We start from the raw sequence: 11,502 nt of genomic DNA, 5'->3' as shown, positions 1-11,502 counted from the left end.
GCCTGCCCCAACTTCTTGCCCTGGCACACAGGTGTAGGGTCCCTTGCTCCTCAGGGCTGCCACAGCTGTCCTGCTCACCTGCCGCCATTTTGAGTCCATGGTGCTCAGTCGCCTTGTGCTGTCTGACTCCCCCACCCACCCAAGTGCAGGGTACTACATCTAGGGAGAAAGAACCAGAAACACACCTATAGGCTGGAGAACACCCTTTTTTTTGTCAACACAGTGGCAAAAAGGGATCTTGGAGTCATTGTTGACTCCAGGTTGAACATGAGCTGTGAATGCGAGGAAGTAGTCAGTAAGGCTAACCACACCTTGTCGTGCATCTACAGATGCATCGCAGGCAGGTCCAGGGAGGTGAGCCTTCCCCTCCATGTGGTGTTGGTCAGGCCACAGTTGCAGTACTGCCTCCAGCTCTGGGTGCTGCACTTCAAGAGGGATGCGGCTAGCATTGAGAGGGTCCAGAGGAGGGCCACTCACAAGGTCAAGGGGCAGCAGGCCAGGCCCCACAAAGGGAGGATAAAGGGCCTGAATCTATTCAGCCTCCACAAGAGAGGGGGGACCTGCTGGCTATTTACAAACTCACTGGGGGGACCAGTGGAAATTGGGTGAGGCTCTGTTCCCCCGGGCACCACTGGGGGTTACTAGGAGTAACGGCCACAAATTGTTAGAGAGAGGGTTCAGGCTGGACATAAGGAGGCATTACTTTATGGCTAGGGCTGCCAGGCTCTGGAATGGACTCCCAAGAGAGGTGGTGCTCTCTACTACCTTGGGGGTCTTCAAGAAGTTGGATATATATTTGGCTGGGGTGTTATGACCCCAGCACTTTTTCCTGCCCGGGGCAGGGGGTCAGACCTGATGATGTGTTTAGGTCCCTTCCGACCCTAAGCGCTATGAAACTATCCAGGATTAGAAACCCAAGGAGCCAATGGATATTACAAATTACTCCTTCACAAATTACTCATCTCCTCCTCTTTCACCCCAGCAAGGTGTGGGAAGACAGGAGGACTGGGAGGCTTCTGAGTGGGTCAGGGATGGTAGGACATTCTATGATTGGATGAAGGGACCCTCTGCCTGAGTCCTGTCACAGGGCCACAGCACAACAGAAGAATTCATGCTAAGTAGAATTTTGAACACAAAACATCTTCCTTAGGACAACTTCATAGTAGGAAGACAGAGCAGGCAGTAAAGACATCTGAGAAACTGATGGACTAGAGACCCAGGACTGTTTCCCCTGCAAAACTTCTTGCTGATGCTCAGCAGATACCACATGAGAAGTCCAGGCTAGGCAAGTAGCTACTATACCCCCGGGAGCAAGTTAAACTATCACCACCAAAATGTCTCTCAGAACTTCCTAGTAGAAGCCCAAGCTGTAGGAAGACACAGATGACGAGGCAGCTAAAGGCTAAACTAAAGAATGGCAGCTGGTTTATCCAGATAGATAAGGCCAAGGTCAAGCCTGGGAGAATTTAGGACAAGACACTGCCATAAGCTGATGGAAGTCAGTCAAGAAGAAAAAATAGATATATGTGGAGTGCAGAGGACCCATAAGTTACCACCCAGGAGAACAAAAGTAGTAATGCGAAAGCAAGTCTTGTATACCACAATTTTGTCCCAAACAAGTAGGTGATCCCTTTAAAGACCAGCAGACTAGAAGAATAATGAGCCTATCTGGGTATAACTTCTGGCACCATCAAATAACCAAATGCTTGTAAAAGAGACACTAATAACTCTTAAAAAGGAAGGTGTAGGAACCTAAAGAAAGAAGAACATGTTCTTGGAGGGAAACATTTGAAGAAGCATCAGGAAGTCACTCTGTGCACATGGCTTGAATGCTAGGTGGTACTGCAAACACTTCTTTACAGAATTCTTTTAATACCTTGCTGAATAAGTTTTGGAAACATGGAGTCCTGTTGTGTTATGCTGAACACTCCTATATGAAATACACTGTGCTAGCCTGGCTGTTTTGATGGCTGCACTTCTACAGGCAGAGTTGAGACACCACCAATTCTCCACCTCTTCCCACTCAGTTCCTGCTACCCTGCATGGAGTGGCAGCCATGTGGAGTCTGGACTCCAGCGCACAGAGCAGCCAGTGGGGAATAAAGTGGAGGCTTATAACCCCTGACTGCCCTGCATGAATGTGTGGAAAGTATAGTTTTGCTCACAATGAAATAAGAGGCACATACAGCTGAAAAACAGTATTCTGAGTACCAAATGCGTAGCTTTTGAATCCTAAGAGGCACCTACCACAAAGAAACTCTGCAGTCTAGTTTGTGCCACTGTATGCTGGCCATTCAATATAATTAATTTTGGAAATTTCTCTAGAAGACCTGGATATTCTTTATATGCATACATAACATCCCAGTGTAAAGGATGATTGCAAATTACACGTGCAATATGCTGACAATGATACAAAAGAGCCTTAACTTCAGTGGAAGCCAGGTCTGGTCTTTCAAAATAAACTCTGTAAGATATCAAAAGGCTAAGATTATTATAATTCTAGAGGAATTGCTAAAATATTCAATAACTCACTATAAAATGCAACTGCCTTCCATATGTAGGACTGGGTAAACATGGTCGGAACTGTGTTGAGCCTTTATCTTAAACTTGGCTGGAACCAGTTCCAAACCTGCCTTTTGAAAGTTTTGGTACGTTTCTTGTACATTGATATGTTAGACTGGATTGGGACATGGACTATGTATCTGTGCAAGCTTACCTTTCCTCAGGTGGGTAACTTGGACAAGGTCCAGGCATGTAAGGAGGTGAGTCCTTCTGTACACCACGTGAGTTGGGAGCATGCAGGATAGGTGGGTTAGGAGCAAGTGTGGACAAGAAAGGAACAAGATGGATCCTTGACTTCACTCATCCATTCACTGGCAAAAGTAGGTGAGTCAACATATGGTGGGTAGTCATCATCTGATAGAGTGGCAAAGGAGGAAATGACTCAGAGAGTGGGTGCCTCTGATGGGTGATGTTCTTCAGAGGTGTAGCTCAACCAACTCTCCTTTCTCAGGTCTTTGCCTAAAGAGCTCATTAGGCTCTTAATGTACTCTATCAGGTATCAGGAATGGGGACACCAAATTATTTCAAGGAAATCTACTTATGTACTGGCTGTTCCACAGTTAAGGAAACACTGAAGAAGATGTTCTTAAAAGTGGGTTGGGTTGCTTTCTAGGGGAAGATTTGGCTGGATTTCATAGGCAGCATGGACTGGTAGGAGCCTTCCTTCTCATTTAATTGCAAAAGCTTCTGTAGTAAAATTCAGTGTTGCCTATTCTTGTTTAAGCACATGTGTTGGGTACACCAAAAACAATGGAAATTTTAAAGAAATTTGGTATGACTGTATTTGGCTTCTGGGGCTGGAGCCCTGAGGGATCTGAATTCAAGCTTTTTTCCTCAGCAGCAAGGCAAATGATAAGCACTTTTTTATATTATAAAAGCCAACATGTACATAAAGCTGGACTTTTAAGTCTAGCACTATATTACAAGACCTATGAAAGTTGGCAATAATGGCAAAGGAATGCCTTCCCAGGGCTGTCATCATTAACCTGGGCTCATGATACAAAGCTGCCATTAAGTCCTCACTCATCGTATTACTATATATTTGGCAATACCAAAACCCATTTGTTGTTTTTTTTGCTTTAATGTTACAACTCTGGACTTAAGCTTGTCTGCTGTTTGCCCAGCTTAAGAATTTGGGATGAGGAATTCAAAAGCACCTAAGGGACTTAAACACTGAACTTCCAGTGAGGGTTTGGCACCACAGTTCCCCAGGTGTGTTCTAAAAATCCCCACCCTTTATGCCTTGATACAGTGAATTTACAAGCATTTAACACTTGCCTAGGGCTTGGTGAAGAAAAATGCTTCTTTTTAATTCATGACCTGTGGAAGAAAAATCAGTCCGCAACTCTTGACAGCAAGTATGTCTCTAAAAGGAAGGATAGTCCAGTGGTTATAGCCCTAGCATGGAATATGAGGTTTTGGTCCCTTCCTTGTTCCTTCATGGGCTTTCACTGTGATACTGTCCCTTGGCCTACTTTTACTTCAGGGTCTAGCTGGCAGGATTTATTTTGGTGTATGGCTGACTTCTCAAAAAGTGCATTTGCAGGGAGACTGAAACAATTGATGAATTCAGGTGGAACCTGGCAAACAGCGTTGGGCAGAAAAGAAGCCATTTTAGAAAAGATGAAATAGTATTTCATCTTGACATTTTTATGTGAAATATTTGAAAACAATATTGCTTCCCAAACTGCCCAACATTGATTTAAAAAAGTTTAAAGCCCTGCAAACAGAACATTTTATTTTGTTCCCCCCCATCCCCATTTCAAGCTGATATTCATTTAAGGTTGAATCAAAGTTGAATTTTATCTTTCAACTAGGCTAGCAACATGAAAAATCAATTAAACAGGATTTTAATAATGATAGATAAACATTTTCCTCTTTTACGAAAGTATTGAAGCTACAGTGCAGAAGCTATTTTAACAGAGGGAATATTCATACCTTAAATATGCTGGTAATGCACATTAAGAGGCTATGAATGCTCTTGCCTATAGTTATTAAATTAGTCTCAATTCAATTTTGAATATGTGTACTCCATTAACAGTGTTTTTCCATGATTCAGAACCCCTTGGGCCTGATTATTTTGGAGTGCAGTAGCAGGTAAGTTAAACCCAGAGGTAGCCCAGAGTTTTCAACAGAGATGAGTCAATTGATCTGAGTATTTTTAAAAGTGTCAGATCCTGAAGTATTTGGTCTTTTCTTAACCCTCAGTTAAGATCTTCTAAAGTAATTTGTTCAAATCCTGGCATTTTTATTCAAGATCCTACCCTTCACTCCCTCCCCGCCCCCCAAGTCATCTTCAGACTCTAAACTAGAGATTTTTTAGACTGTGGCTAACTTGATTGCCCTTTCCCTTCTGTGTTTTACACCATATCTGCACTGTAACCTGGCCTTAGAATTCTGAGAATACCAAGAGGTGGCATGAGCAGATTTCTTGAGCAAAAACGACATGGAATTTTGGAAGGAAAATAAATCTCCAAGATTTTTTTGGACAACTTTCTAAAAGTTGAGAAGTTTGGTTCAGCAAAGACCTAAAAAGGTCTCAATTAAGATGAGGAGGGCTATTGTGCTAAGTCCTGTGAAAGCAGTTACTGCCCAAAAAAGTTAAGAGTTCAAATGGACAGCAGGTGGGGTAAAAACGAGTGGGTGTGATTTTTCTAGAGCTAGAAATAAATGAGTTTTTCGATTCCTTCTCCAGCAGTCTTCCTGGACCTTCCCATTGTTCATAAAAGATATGCATCCAAATGTAAGTGCATATATACATGGTGAAAGGCATCTGAATTTTCAGTGATGTGCAAACCTTAGCACCATTAGAGTTTTGCTTTGGAGACTCCTAGCACATTAGTTTTGGGTTTTTTTTAAACAACAAATTGCCAAATCCCATTGAAGTAAGAACAAAAAATGAATGAGAAGTAGAAATGAAAATCTATTCTACAAAAGGAGTATTTAGAAAACTCTGATTAAAACAAGCATAGTCCTTTCTCTTTTGCCTTGCTTACATTGGGTGCGTCTATGCAGACATGCTGATTTGAGGTGCTTTAGCCCAATTTAAGGCACATTAAGGGTGCACATCTACATGTGCATACCCTTAACGTGCTTTAAAAATGGAGATTTTAAGCTATTCACACCTAAATTTGATACCTGCAAAAGCAGGTATCAGTTTAGGTGTGAATAGCTAAAGTGCATTAACTCACATGTAGATGCATTAAAGTGCATTAATGCTGTGTATGGACTAACTTGGGACTAACTTTAGTCCCACATCAGTCCACACACACAGCATTAATGCACTTTAATGTGTGCACGTGTAGGTGAGAGCCTATATCGCCTTAATGCACATTAAGCTAATATGCATTAAATTTAGGCGTGCCTAAATGCATGCATACACACCCCCATTTAGACCCTGAGAGAAGAGGGCCTCCCCCAAGGCAAATTCCTCAGTGGGACCTGGGGATATGCCTACACCTCTAACTTACTATGCCAAGTGGTACACTGTCATACCCTGCCTCTCTAACTCCTGAACCAGAGCCATGTTAGCACAATGCAGAGGCTGGGCTAATTTTTACTTGCTGAATGGTCAGCCCGCTTGGAGCATCTTGCAAATGCTGCTGAACTGCATGGCCTGTCTGAAGGCAACACTGTCTGACATAATAAGCTTGTGCTGTAGATTTGCCCAAGGAAGACAGGGTATCAATAGTGACTAGAACTGGGCTCAGTTGGATAGACACTCTCCAGAAAAGCTTCATTTTAATGGAAAATGTTCCTTTTAACCAAACCTGGTTCTTCTTAGGAGGGAGAAAAGCATCATTGTGGTCAAACTGTTTCATTTTTCAATGCAAATCTTTTTCTTGAAAAAAACACTTTCATTGGTAGGCATGAACTTCATTTTTATTTCTTCCCCTCCTTTTTTACCCTCTTCCCAGTTGCAACAAGTGGAATATTCACTCCTAGAAATCAGAGTCCCTAATGCTATGAAATATCTTTTAAAGCTATTTATTTGACTTGCCCTAGAATAGTCATGCTTGGTAGCAGGATAACTTCCTGTGATTTTACTGAGCTTTGGAGTGGGCTCAGAATTAGGAAAAGAAAAATTATACACTAGCTTGAGATCAAGATAGGTTTACCTTGTGCCTGAATTAATACATCTGATTGAAAATAACCTTCCTTAACATTTGATCAAGAGAGATTCATTACTATGAACAGTTCTAGTCCCCTCTAAAAGTTCAGATGCTTTTGTAGGAGGATTAGGCTTTTTTTAAACCTCATTTATTTATTTATTTACTAGCCAATTGCCCATCAGGAATGATGAGGGGCTGTGGGGGAAGGGGCTGGGCATGGATGAAGCTCCACCACTGCCTCCCAGAAGCAGGGTGGTGGGGAGGGAAGCTTGCTTCATTGTCCCCCCCATCCCCCTCAGCCAGCACCCTGCACCTCCAGGGAGCAGGGTGGGGGGGGGGAGGGGGGCATGCTGGCCTCATGCCCCAGCTTCATCTGCTCCATCCCTGCTGTCATGGCAGCACACCGCACTCCAAGAGTGTTATGGACAGAGAGACAGATGGACTAAGCCCTTTATTATATTGGAATTCATGGGAACCTTCATAACTTAGGTCCCCTCTACACATGCAGGTAAATATACAATGCTATCTAATGAGCAGTTCACACAATTGCACCTCCTGCCATGCCACATGCTACTGCAACTGGGAGCCTTATGCACTCCAGCTGAGTGGCTCCCAGCCATGTGGGCACTCCATGCACCCCAGGGCAGGGGGATCACCAGGAAGCACGCTGCAGGGACCCAGCATCTGCAGCTGTGGAACTCAGGGTCCTGGCAGCTGTGGGGTGCTACCAAGACCTAGAGTCCACAGCTGCTGGGGCTGAGAGTCCCCAGCAGTTGTGGGACTCACAACCCCAGCTGAGCAAGGTGCATCCCTGTAGCTGAGAGCCCACAGATGATGGGGATCCCAGCCACAAGTGAGACCCTGCTACACATGCAAACTAAAGCTCGATAACAACCATCTGTAAAGTTAGTACACATTTTCAAGGTCTAACTTTATTGTTGCTTGGAGATTTTATTATATGATGGCTTCTTTGTATGTGTAACTGGCCTCCAGGTAATTGTGCAATTACCCAGTTAATTGTGCAATACCTGTAAGTTGTAAAGGGGGCCTTATTTTCTATTCCAAACTGGAGCAAAAAGTCAAAATATGAATGCTTCAAAAATCAAAAGCCCTTAAGTTCCTAAATTTGAGAATGAAAAATGTTGACTTTCTGTGCAAACAGAAGGACATTTTTTGCTTCAGATCAACATTTTCAGAGGAAAATAGCTTTTCCATGGAGTCCACATTTCTCTGATCAGAATGTGGAGGGAGAGCAACTAGCTTTTTTTTTTTTTCATTTTCCCATAGACATTTTTGATGGAACCCTATTTTGATGAGAAGTATTAATGTGAAAACCTTCAGCCAGCACTAATTATGTAAGTGATGTTCTTCCAATGTTTTAACAAAAACTCCCAGAAACTTTTATCTTCAGCAAAAGGAGAAAGCACTACCTACCAGGGAAGTGTGTGTTTGCTGAGAAGGCAGAGTAAAAGACTGTGGAATTTATTGATTGGATTCCCATTGAAAGAGAAATGCTTTCTCATAACCCTGGGGTAGGTAATGGCTTGGCAAACAAATTTATACTAAGTGCACTTGACTAGAGGTATTTATGCTTTGTCCCTGAAATTTGAAGGGAGAGAAGAAGATGAGGACCATGTTTGGCGTTCCATGGGTGCCCTCCACAGTGACTTTGTTTGGTGCATTCCACAGGCAAATAAAAGCTGTTCTTCAGCAGTGTTTTTCTGAGACACAGGGATGCTTAAGCAGTATCCATAGATGGAGTGAATATTGACAGTAACTAGGGAAAGCAGCCCAACTTCTCATACTTAGGGTATGTATCCTCTGCAGTTGGGAGGGGTGGTGGCAGAATGGGTATGAATGTCCATGCTTGCTTCAGTGTCCCTGACAGACATAGGGGTAGCAAGGAAGATTCAGCAGCACAAACTTCATTGTGGGCTAGCTGTCTGAATAGGTACTTTAGCTCCCTGGTGCATTGAAGAAGTCTGTGGGTGCATCTACTCATGATGCTACAATGCCATAGCAACACACTATGGCATCATAATGTCCATTGGCAAAAACCATGATGACAACGCTATGTCACTGTAGCAATGTTCTACCTCATTATAGCATGTTGCTGCTGTGACATAGTAGCCAAAAATAACCGTGCACAGACAGCACAGCACATTATTGGCTGTTACTGTACCCTCTTTTAGTACTGCCAAAAGGAAGTACTAAAAGATGGTGCAGTAATAATGGTGCTGTACAGCCATGTGTAGACATGCCCAGTGACGTAGTGTAGCTAAGATGAGAGTGGGGGCAAATGGGGTACAGCTCCAGTCACCAAGTTAGGGGGGAAGCACAAAATAGCAGCTGCTCTGCTGCTGGCCCAGCTACCACCACCCGCAGGTCAACCACTGATACTATGCTGTGCGCTACCACTTCCCAAGACACAGAAGCGCCCATGGACACCTCTACCTGTGATGACATGTCTTCACTGCTCATGTTCCCTAAACCAGTGCAGTTATGCCTGTGGCAAATCATATGTCTGAATGTAGTTTAGCAGTTTCAGGAGTCCTTCTTCATGGGTCTCCTGCATAGCACTAGTTTGATTAGCTCAGGGTTCTTTTGGAAAAATACTGTTTAAAGTATCTATAGCTTTGAAAACCTTTAAGGGAGGCTTTCCAAAGATGTGCAGCCTTTTCCTAATTCTACTCCTGGTGATTTCAGTGGAAAATATGGCTTTTGTTTTCATTGGAGCTAGATCCCAAGCTGCTGTAAACTGGTATGGGCCAAGGCACCACATGGATTTACACCAGATCTTCTTAGTCCGTAGATTTCCACAAGATGCTGCAATATTGTTTTTAGCATGTAGAGAGAGTTAGGAAAATGGCCCACATTCTTGTGCAGAACTCAAGGTTTGCCTGAGTCTAGGTGGTTCATTGGGCTGGCATGGTTAAAACACTCCAGGTTTTCTTGGCTAAACAAGGCAATGAAATGGCTGGTACTGAATCCAGTTACCTTCGAGTGTGTCCTCACTATGGCAGCAGAGCTCAGTTCTGCCACCCTGGCTATAAGCCAACTGCCTGCTGCAGCACCCTGCACATCAACCCTAAAAATAAAGTGGTGAGAGTGTCCTAGAGGTGCTCCAAGCCACCACTCTTGAGCATGCTGGCAGCCCAAGTCTTAAGTGAAGTGCTGGGGATACTTCATTTATCTTCATTTCTGGGGCTGATGGGTACATAGTGAGGTTTATTGGCTCAGCAGTGAGATTAGGCACTCTACAGTGTAGATATACTTTTGGACTCACCAGCTTGAATGACTGGCTACCAATTTACATCCTGGCTGACCATAGAGAGTCAGGAGTTAATAAGAGTCTGGAGCAAAGTTTGGACTCTCACCTCTGGATTTGTGGGGAGACACCTCCACCATGCTGCCACTGTGTCCATTTCTGCAAGGATAGGATCTTGTATCTTTCTTATATGAAGCTGTCTTATGTTCAGCATCTTCCCCAGTTACGTTGCTTCTCTTCTAAGACTAGTCTTGCTTGCAGGAGCCATATAAAATATACACGGTTGCATGATTCTCTTACCCCAAGCTCATCAGTATCCCTCCATTTTTTTCTGTCTTTCTACACCGCACAGCTAGGAGTCTGGTGCAAGCTGCACAGATGTTTAGCTGTGTGACTGCATGGTTATTTTCCAAGTGGCTTCTTGAAACAGTTGGTTTGCCATAAGGGAAACACACTTCTTTCAGGACACTTGTCCCAGGCAAACAGCAGATTGCTGTCACTCCTGCTCTTTCTTTGATTTAGGGAGAAAAACACACCAAGTACTTAGTTCTGGAGGGAGAAAAAAATCCCCCATTAACATGGAGGTTTTATTTATATTTTCCCAAGGGTTAGAGAATACAGCATATTTAGAATTTCAGGCAGATCTTCAAAAAAGCTCAGCTTCCCATTTAGGCACTTACATGAAACAGCCTGGTGGTAAAAACTGTTCTGTACTCAGCTCCATCTATCTCCATCCTTCCCCTTGCCCCATTTTTTCTAGCCTTTTCGCAGGCAAGAGAGAAAAGAGAATCAAATTGAAAACTAGGGTAGTGGGTAAGGGGGAAAAGACACAAATTAGAAACAAAAGTAAACACCATTTGGGGGAGAGAAGTGTACATTTGAAGAGAAAGCTTGGAGTAAGCCAATGATCATTACTCCTTTGGCTCTGTGCAGTGAAAAGAACTTTAACATTGAGTTTCTGTGGGGGGGGTGTTTCCCCCCTTTTCCCAACTAGGTTCATTAAGGCCATGTATGCACTGCCTCCCCCTCTGCCTGGGACCACAGCTGAGAAGCAAGCCTCACCAATTTCTCTCTCTGCGTCCAAGATCAACCGTTAAACAGTGTAGCCAACTTAGAGGTGTTCTAAAGTGCCCTCCCTAGTGGTGCTGTCATCAGGGAGTCAGTATAGATACAGCATACATGCCTGAGTGGTCTGAGGACTGTGTTGTAGGTGATTTTACACGAATCCACATGATACAGAGCAGTGCTGATCCTAAACATTGGCCTTGTTGCCCCAGTCCTGGTGTAGCTTATGTTAGCCTATGGGTTGTTTTGCTGACAACTGGTCTGTGTGTTCTAGCCAAATACTCCCAGAATGTAATAGTAGTCTGTTCCTACCCCAAAGCATTATTGTGCCAGAGTGGTTTACAAGCCAGGTATACTGAAGCTTCCCCATGCGAAGCAGTCTGCTGCATGCTGAATTCAACTTCTCTTCTGCTCCTTTCCACTGTTTGAGTAGTGGTAAGATGCTGCTTTAAAGGTTGCTGAGGACAAGGCAAGGGGAATACTTCCATATCAAGGC

Source organism: Gavialis gangeticus, unplaced genomic scaffold (assembly GCF_001723915.1).
Source record: "Gavialis gangeticus isolate Ggan-Ray unplaced genomic scaffold, GavGan_comp1, whole genome shotgun sequence".
In the NCBI taxonomy this organism is placed as follows: domain Eukaryota; kingdom Metazoa; phylum Chordata; order Crocodylia; family Gavialidae; genus Gavialis; species Gavialis gangeticus.
This window is presented reverse-complemented; position numbering follows the sequence as displayed.